Source organism: Oncorhynchus kisutch, linkage group LG16 (assembly GCF_002021735.2).
Source record: "Oncorhynchus kisutch isolate 150728-3 linkage group LG16, Okis_V2, whole genome shotgun sequence".
In the NCBI taxonomy this organism is placed as follows: Eukaryota; Metazoa; Chordata; class Actinopteri; order Salmoniformes; family Salmonidae; genus Oncorhynchus; species Oncorhynchus kisutch.
This window is the reverse complement of record NC_034189.2, coordinates 15,606,244-15,615,935: the sequence shown is the minus strand read 5'-3', so window position 1 is coordinate 15,615,935 and position 9,692 is coordinate 15,606,244. Positions and strand designations below refer to the sequence as shown.

The 9,692-nt window shown below is 40.3% G+C and overlaps 1 long non-coding RNA gene across 1 annotated transcript; it reads right to left on the bottom strand.

The window, feature by feature from the left end:
• Positions 1-5,633: 5,633 nt before the first annotated feature.
• Positions 5,634-7,102, bottom strand: LOC116354042 (uncharacterized). Its single transcript, XR_004203485.1, has 3 exons — positions 7,014-7,102; positions 6,276-6,409; positions 5,634-5,705 (listed from the first exon to the last, which is right to left on the bottom strand). It is a non-coding gene; the product is annotated as an uncharacterized LOC116354042 (long non-coding RNA).
• Between the last annotated feature and the right edge of the window lie 2,590 nt (positions 7,103-9,692).

Below are 9,692 nucleotides of genomic sequence, written 5' to 3'. Positions count from 1 at the left end.
TTAAATAATGGAAGTTGAAACAGGACTGTCTGTTGCTCCGGAGGAGAATGAATCCATTGTATCGGTAATTGGTAATATCACTAGAGACTTAAACTTTCTTGTGTTTTGTTGATAAATGCAGATCCATTGTACAAGGCGTATTGAACTGTAAATGTTCCATTTTCATACACAATCATTGACTCATTGGACTGAAAAAATATCAACAATGTTTAACATCAGCAGGTTCATCAGATTTTGTTGTCGTAATTAATGAAGTATGTTTTGGTGATGAATGGAGAGGTTCCTGTAATGTCTAAGTATCTGATTATAAAAGGTTGATATGGGTTGCCATACACAAGGTCACTGGTTTGAATCCCATCCTCACCTTAACAAATTGTAATTACTTGCCTTTATTTAACCAATCCCTAAACATACTTGCTTAAACTTTACCACTTCATTGCTGTCCTTCGAATAAAATTAAATAAGTAAAACTGGATGTGTTGTGTTGAGTTAGTATTTCCCCAGGTACCCCTTAAGTGTCTCTGCAGGTGCACTAATCTCCACTATGTAAGGTGGGCTGGTTGTGACAGAGATGTAGGTGCAGTTCATGGAGTTATCTCTAACATCGCAGCCCTTAGGTTCAGATAGGTGCTTTCTTTGTCTCAAACACTGTGTGGAAAACAGGCACTTCAACAAATATACAGATGAAGTTGGAAGATTACATACACCTTAGCCAAATACATTAAACTCAGTTTTTCACAATTCCTGACATTTAATCCTAGTAAAAATTCCCTGTCTTCAGTCAGTTAGGATCACCACTTTATTTTAAGAATGTGAAATGTCAGAAAAATCGAGTGATTTATAATAGCTTTTATTTATTTCATCACATTCCCAGTGGGTCAGAAGTTTACCTACACTCAATTAGTATTTGGTAGCATTGACTTTAAATTGTTTAACTTGGGTCAAACGTTTCGGGTAGCCTTCCACAAGCTTCTCACAATAAGTTGGGTGAATTTTGGCCCATTCCTCCTGACAGAGCTGGTGTAACTGAGTCAGGTTTGTAGGCCTCCTTGCTTGCACAAGCTTTTTCAGTTCTGCCCACACATTTTCTATAGGATTGAGGTCAGGGCTTTCAGATGGCCACTCCAATACCTTGACTTTGTTGTCCTTAATTAAGCCATTTTGCCACAACTTTGGATGTATGCTTGGGCTCACTGTCCATTTGGAAGACTCATTTGTGACCAAGCTTTAACTTCCTGACTAATGTCTTGAGATGTTTCAATATATCCACATCATTTTCCTTTCCTCATGATTCCATCTATTTTGTGAAGTGCACCAGGCCCTCCTGCATCAAAGCACCCCCACAACATGATGCTGCCACCCCTGTGCTTCACGGGTTGGGATGGTTTTCTTCGGCTTGCAAGCCGTCCCCTTATTCCTCCAAAAATAACGATGGTCATTATGTCATCTTTGTCCCCATGTGCAGGCTTTTTTACGGCGGTTTTAGAGCAGTGGCTTCTTCCTTGCTGAGCGGCCTTTCAGGTTATGTTGATGTAGGACTCGATTTACTGTGGATATAGATACTTTTGTACCCATTTCCTCCAGCATCTTCACATGGTCCTTTGCTGTTGTTCTGGGATTGATTTGCACTTTTTGCACCAAAGTAGGTTCATCTCTAGGAGACAGAACGCGTCTTGATCCTAAGCGGTATGAAGACTGCGTGGTCCCATGGTGTTTATACTTTTAATTGTAATTGTTCATACAATTACATAGTACAAGTAATATGAAAATTGTAACGGCCATTGTTGGTGGAAGAAGGGGAGGACCAATGCCCAGCGTGGTAAGTGTCCATATTGATGATTTATTATCATGAACACAAAACAAAATAACGAGAACGAAACGAAACAGTCCTGACCGGTGAATACAAAAAACACTGAACAGAAATGAATCACCACAACTCAAAGGTGAAAACAGGCTACCTAAGTATGGTTCTCAATCAGGGACAACGATTGACAGCTGCCTCTGATTGAGAACCATTCCAGGACAAACACAGAAATCCCAAATCATAGAAAAAAGAACATAGTCTGCCTACCCAAACTCACGCCCTGACCATACTAAAACAAAGACAAAACAAAGGAACTAGGGTCAGAACGTGACAAAAATAATAAATATCATATTCAATCATTTTCCTATTCAACAAAAGTGGGTGAATCGGGCTTGAAATAATGTAAATGTTCTCTAAATATAGTAGCAATCAAATTCTAAACAACTTATTAATTCATTTCACCTTGCTTATAACTGTCAACAAAAAAATATTACTTAGTGACAGTGCAACATTGGCACCATTTTATACTACTGATGACAGAATATTCTGTCCTGCGTCCTCAGTGACACAGAGTCCCGATACAAATGCATGCCAGCTTGTTACAACCTTGCCTTTAAGCACAACATTTTCGTCCCTGTGTGCCAATGACAAAGTGGTCTTGTTTAATTTCTACGAAATGAAACTATTTCGTGTTGAGAACAGTAAATCTGAGATCGATATTGCTGTATTCTCTAGTCTCCACCCTTTTATATGCCTGATCGCAAGTGGGGCTCCGATGCTCGTAGCCAGAGGAAATCGATCCTTTTTCTGGATAGGCCAGAAAATGTGACAGTTCGCCTCTAAGGTTTCCGATTGCAAACTCTCCATCTCACCTTCTCGCAGGCAGCAGCAACTGAATAGTGAGACTCAGCTGTTTCACTGAGCATAAAGCCGATGTCACATGAAGCAACCTGGACTAAATGTATGTTGCTTGCACCAATGTTACATCGGTGTTTCTCTGTGTGTCACGTACCCCAAAAATTGCTTGCAACTTAGTTGCATCATAAGAGATTGAGTCAATCTTCTTTCATACAGCTCACCATACAGTGTCCAATCAGTGAGCAGAACAAAGTTAGCATGACATGTCATTGTTCAGAGCACTGTGCTCACAAAAGTGGCTTTCGGAACAGGTCCACAACTGCTACTAGTCCCCTATTTAGGGGACTTGACATCGGATAGGTTTTTAAAGCTATTTCATTTTCAGAAAGTTTGTCTCAATAACTTGTCACGTGACGTTAGAGGATTGTGGGTAATTAAAAGTTTTAGACTTAATGTTACCTTACACAATGTTGTATGCATGTCTGTAGAAAGAGAATATGATGTCTATATTTGTATTAAGTACTTTGTTATATTTGCTTTAATGGATCATGATGATCAGGTTTAAAAACCGCTGTGAAAATTGACTGTTGAATTACAAGAGACCACACCAGTCAATCTGGAATTAGCACTACACTCAACACTGCATGCTGAATTAAGTTAAAATAGTACAAGTATTATGTATTTATACTTGTGTCTGAGGACATTACTTTGAGTCCAAGAGGAATTGTAGTAGTAGATTCAGGTGTGGACGTATTAGGAATCATAGTAGTAGGACTAGGAGTAGCAGATGTAGCAGTTGGAGGCATAGTAGTGCTGTTCAGAGCTGTTTGGGATAGGTTCACAATTTGATGTTGTAGAGGAGTAGCAGTTGTATTTGAGACAGCTGCTGTTATAGTAGGAGCAGTAGTTGTTGTAGAAGGAGCTGTAGATGTTATAGTAGGAGCAGTTGTTGTTGTAGTAGGAACAGTTGCTGTAGTAGAAGCAGTAGTTGTTGTAGTAGGAGAGGTAGTTGTATTAGGAGCTGTAGTTGTTGAAGGAAGAGCAGAAGTTGTTGTAGAAGGAGTTGGAGTTGTAGGAGCAGTAGTTGTTGTATTAGGAGCTGTAGTTGTTATATTAGGTGCTGTAGTTGTTGAATTAGAATCTGTAGTTGTTGTAGTAGGAGCAGAATTTGTTGTAGTAGAAGCTGTGGTTTCCTTAGTAGGAGCTGTAGTTGTTGTAGTAGGAGCTGTAGTTGTCATAGTAGGAGCTGTAGTTGTTGTAGTTAGAGCTGTGGTTATTGTATTAGGAGCTGTGGTTGTTGTAGTAGGAGCTGTAGTTGTAGTAGGATCTGTGGTTGTTGTATTAGGAGCTGTAGTTGTTGTAGTAATAGCAATTGTTGTTGTATTAGGAGATGTGGTTGTTGTATTAGGAGCTGTAGTTGTTGTAGTAACAGCAAGTGTTGCTGTATTAGGAGATGTGGTTGTTGTAGTAGAAGCTGTAGTTGTTGTATTAGTAACTGTAGTTGTTGTATTAGGAGCTGTAGTTGTTTTGAAACTGTGGTTGTTGTATTCGGAGCTGTGGTTGCTGTAGTAGGAGCAGTTGTTGTAGTAGGAGCAGTTGTTGTAGTAGGAGCAGTAGTTGTTGTATTAGGAGCTGTAGTTGTTTTGAAGCTGTGGTTGTTGTATTTGGAGCTGTGGTTGCTTTAGTAGGAGCAGTTGATGTAGTAGGAGCAGTAGTTGTTGTATTAGGAGCTGTAGTTGTTGTAGTATCAGCAGTAGTTGTTGTGGGAGCGGTAGTTGTTGTAGGAGCAGGAGTTGACGTAGTATCAGGAGTAGTTGTTGTTGCGGTAGTTGTTGTAGGAGCAGTAGTTGTCATAGTATCAGCAGTAGTTGTTGTAGGAGCAGTAGTTGTTGTAGGAGCAGGAGTTGACGTAGTATCAGCAGTAGTTGTTGTAGGAGCAGTAGTTGTTGTAGGAGCAGGAGTTGTTGTAGGAGCAGTAGTTGTTGTAGGAGCAGGAGTTGACGTAGTATCAGCAGTAGTTGTTGTAGGAGCAGTAGTTGTTGTAGGAGCAGGAGTTGACGTAGTATCAGCAGTAGTTGTTGTAGGAGCAGGAGTTGACGTAGTATCAGCAGTAGTTGTTGTAGGAGCAGGAGTTGTTGTAATAGGAACAGTAGTTGTTGTATTAAGAGCTGTAGTTGTTGTAGTAGGAACTGTAGTTGTTGTAGTAGGAGCTGTAGTTGTTGTAGTAGGAGCTGTAGTTGTTGTAGTAGGAGCTGTAGTTGTAGTAGGAACTGTAGTTGTTGTAGTAGGAGCTGTAGTTGTTGTAGTAGGAGCTGTAGTTGTTGTAGTAGGAGCTGTAGTTGTTGTAGTAGGAGCTGTAGTTGTTGTAGTAGGAGCTGTAGTTGTTGTAGTAGGAGCTGTAGTTGTTGTAGTAGGAGCTGTAGTTGTTGTAGTAGGAGCTGTAGTTGTTGTAGTAGGAACTGTAGTTGTTGTAGTAGGAGCAGTAGTTGTGGTAGTCGGAGCAGTAGTTGTTATAGGAGCAGTAGTTGTTGTATTAGGATCCGTAGTTGTTGTAGTAGTAGTTGTAAAATCCCATGGTTGTAGGATTCCCAGTGCTCATTCGTCCTGATTCTGCAGATCATCCATTTCTGGAAAACCTGGGAGTTTTGGGAAAGTTTCTGGAATTTTGCAACCCAGAGCAAACATTTAGAGGCTTATCACTGGGTAAAACTAGTTTAAAACTAGTTGTCTGTGCCGTTGGATCATGCACCAAAATGTTTTTATACTACAAATAGATATACAGTAGATATACATGTCCTACAGAAAAATCATGTATAAAAGAACTGTGTCGTGTTTGTGATGGTTTTAGCAGAGACTTTGGTTGCCAAATGCCAGTAACTTCCAACCAGGATTTCTGGAGAACCTGGGAATTTGGGGAAAGTTACTGTAATTGTTCAACTCTAGTAGAGACTCACTTGACTACGATGTTACTCAATGATGGTGCTGTCCAGGTGACTGTTACTGATGATCTAGGTTGATTGTTGCTTTGACTCACCCCAGAGGCCTAACAATAAAACAACCGGTAAGTCAATCAATAGAGGATAATGATCTTGGTACATTGATGGCAGGTAAGACACTGATCAATGCTTATTGGTGGTTCTAGCTATAGTACGTAAAGGTAACAAACTCTTGTTTAAGGTTGGAAAAAAACTGTAACTTGCCCAAAATGCCCAGGTTTTAAGCAGTAAATCTGGAATCCACCAACTAGATTTCTGGAAAACCTTGGAATTTTGGGGAGTTACTGGAATTTTTGCAACCCTACTTTTCAGCACTGTGTAGCCGGACCAGTAAAATCTCTCCTATTATTGGGCTCAAATCAGTTTCATTTGACATATTGATGAGTCAATATAATCCAATAAATCAGTGGGTAAATTGGTAACAGTGAAGAATATGGACAGAATGTCCTGTGCTGTATTGCAACTAGGGTTACAAAATTCCAGAAACTCTGCCAAAATGTCCCATGTTTTCCAGAAATCTCAGTTGGAGGATCTCCAGATTCAGGAGGGTAGGATCAGGGCAGGAATCCTCCAACTGGGAAAGTTTCAGGAATTTTACAACCCTAACTGTAACTCACTGCGATCCCATTGCAAGGCACAAGAACGATCCCAGTTCCACTGCCGAGAGAGAACGTTCCCACAGCCTTGTTCTGTCCTTCCTCATGGGCCTCCAGAAGAAACCCTTTATAGGTGAAGGTTCCTGACAGAGTCACTGAGAAAGAAAGAGAGGTAGAAAGGGAGTGAGTGAAATGGAGATAAATTGAAAAAGGGAGAGAGAAGGAGAAAGAAAGAGAAATTGAGTGCTAAAAACGCTGGACGACATGTCCTTGGACTAAGTCATGATTCCCTGCCTCTTATCAATCTTATATTGTCACGTTAACTGTGCTGAAATATGCTATGTGAAAAGTTCATGCATGAGTAGGGACGGATTGCCAAAGGGCAATTCTGGTAAATGGTCTATCTCAAATCAAATCCAACTTTATTTGTAACATGCGCCGAATACAAGTGTAGACTTTACTGTGACACGCTTACTTACAAGCCCTTAACCAACAGTGCAGTTCAAGAAGAAGAAAATATTTACCAGGTAGACTAAAAATAAGTAACAACAAAAAGTAACACAATAAGCCCTGTTAAAATGTTTATTTAAATTTTCTCACAAAATGTGTAAAAAATTGCTGGGGCCTCAAGGGATAAAATGGGTTGTGTATTAGAAATGTCCAGACAGATTACTGTTCCCACTCCGTTCCTTCATCTGAGCCAATACGGTATGTATTGGGTAAGCCCAATAGTGTGTTTCAACCATCTCGGTGACTCACCTTGGATGGTGTCTCCTGGCTGGTAGGTGGTTTGGTTGACAGTGACAGTGTATGGTGAGGAAGAGCTCTGCCCTGTGCTGCCATGAAAACTATTACCAGATAGCATTGAGCAACACTGAGAAGCAATGGAAGATCCTCCCCCACTGAAACCCTCCACTTGTAAAGCAATCAGAGAGAGGAGAACGCAGAGAAACCCCACCATTTCTCTGTATAGAAGAGCATACATGAGCCTCCATGTTAGAAGATATTGAAACAAATATCCAGTCTTGTTCAATAGAACTTAATCCAAAAAAACACAAGTATTCAGGTGAATAGTTTGGTGCCAAATAATGTATTAGTCTATTTATTATCTATCTCTAGGATGACGTCTTAAACCCTCATTTCTATCGTTACTGAGGACAATTATTATTATTGCTATTAAAACAACAAACATACATTACAAAGTGGGTGCTCTGGTCAGTGGGTGCTCTGGTCAGTGGGATGCCAGCATGGCGAAGCCCCCTGCCTAAAGGGATTTTCCAGGGCGGGAAGGACCAAGCCCTGCCTGATGCCCAGGCTGGTATGGAAGCGAGCGCACCCAGATGTCACGCCCTGATCAGTTTCACCTGTCTTGTGCTTGTCTCCACCCCCTCTAGGTGTTGCTCGTCTTCCCCATTATCCACTGTGTATTTATACCTGTGTTTTCTGTCTGTCTTTTCCAGTTCGTCTTTTTGTTCAAGTTTACCAGCGTTTGTCCTGTCAGCTCCTGTCTTTTCCCAGCCTCTCTTTTTTTGCGTCCTCCTGGTTTTTGACCTTTGCCTGTCCTGACCCTGTACCTGCCCGCCTGACCTCTCTGCCTGTCCCTGACCCTGAGCCTGCCTGCCGTCCTGTACCTTGCTCCTGCTCTGGATTATCGACCCCTGCCTTCCTTGACCTGTCGTTTGCCTGTCCCAGTGTTATGATAAGCATTGTTACTTAACACCATCTGCACTTGGGTCTTACCTTGATTCCTGATACCATAACCACCACGACCAGCACACACCTCTCACAACGTGAAACCAAAACACAAAACATTAATAACTAAACACAAAACACACAGTAATCCCATCCTCACACTCACCCCTGATTGGAGGAGCTCAAACATTTATACTGTTCATGTGTCTATGTATTTATTCCAACACATTAATTCCAACCTTCAGACAGTCACAGATCAACCCATCTTTCCCAGTAAATCATCATCCTAACATTTTCTCCTGCAACACTTCCCTCCATTCACTAGTTACTGACAATTATTTGTTAGTGTTATTAACATAGGCCTGTTAAATCGTTAGTAGTGAAAGTAGTTAATTCAAATATGGCTTATCGGGTTGATTTAACTTCAGCTAGACGAGTGTTGAATTGAACTGTTTCGAGGACGTGATATACAACCGAGTGTGAATCAGAGCTTGGCAAACAGACACCATATATATCAGGTCCCACGTCATGGTAACAAAAATAAATACCTGTCTTCATCTACTTCCTTGTGACCGAATAACACACACACACACACACACACACACACACACACACACACACACACACACACACTTTGACATGTTTTTGAGTGCTCTTTGGCAAGGTTCCATAGCTGTGACATGACAATAAATGTTCATGTTAAAATATCACAGTAGATTGTTGTTTATCTTGCAAAATGTTTCATGTAGCTGTTGAAGACATATAATTAACAAAGGAGGTCCTACAGGAAGGTATTATATATGGATCTTAATGTAGGTCCTGCACTATGAAGCAATAAAAGCTGCATTGTTTCCAAATATAGTTTTATTTACTTTTGACATGCCTTACACAGGAAGAATTCCAGTCTGACTCTGAGTCAAGTCTGGTTGGTTTTACATTTTTATCTAATAGAAGAACCAAGTAAGCAACTAAATGATAGGACGCTGACACATAGATTCCCTTTGACGTCAAGTCTCTGTTGACACGGCAGTGACAAATCATGTAACACATTTGTAAAACCCACAACAAGAAAGCTCTAATGAAATGTTTCCTCATCATGATTTATGCTGTTTGGGTTTTTAGGCTGGGTTTCTCTATAGCACCTTGTGACATCTGCTGATATAAAAGGGCTTTAAAAATATGTTTGATTGATTGATTGATTGATTGAACAGCAAACCTGGTTTCAAAAAACTCCTCTCCCCTATTTGACCTAAATAGTTTGTGTGTATATATTAGTATGTAGGCTACGTGTGCCTTTCTAATTTTAATATATTTATTTTAACCTCACTAGGGTAGGGGGCACTATTGTCACCTCCGGATGAAAAGCGTGCCCAAAGTAAACTGCCTGTTACTCAGGCCCAGAAGCTAGGATATGTATATAATAGATAGAAAACACTCTAAAAGTTGATCAAACTGTTAAAATAATGTCTGTGAGTATAACATAACTGATATGGCAGGCTGAAAACATGAGAAAAATCCATCCAAGAAGTGGGATTTTTTTATGTTTGTAGTTTTCCATTAACTGCCTTTACATTATCCAATGATTTAGGACTCAGATTGCACTACCCATGGCTTCCGCTAGATGTCAATGTAACGGCTTTCTTCCGTTGAAAGAGAAGCGGACCAAAATGCAGCGTGGTGGTTACTCATGTTCTTTAATGAAAATGAACAAACATGAAATTACTAAAATATACAAAACAACAAACG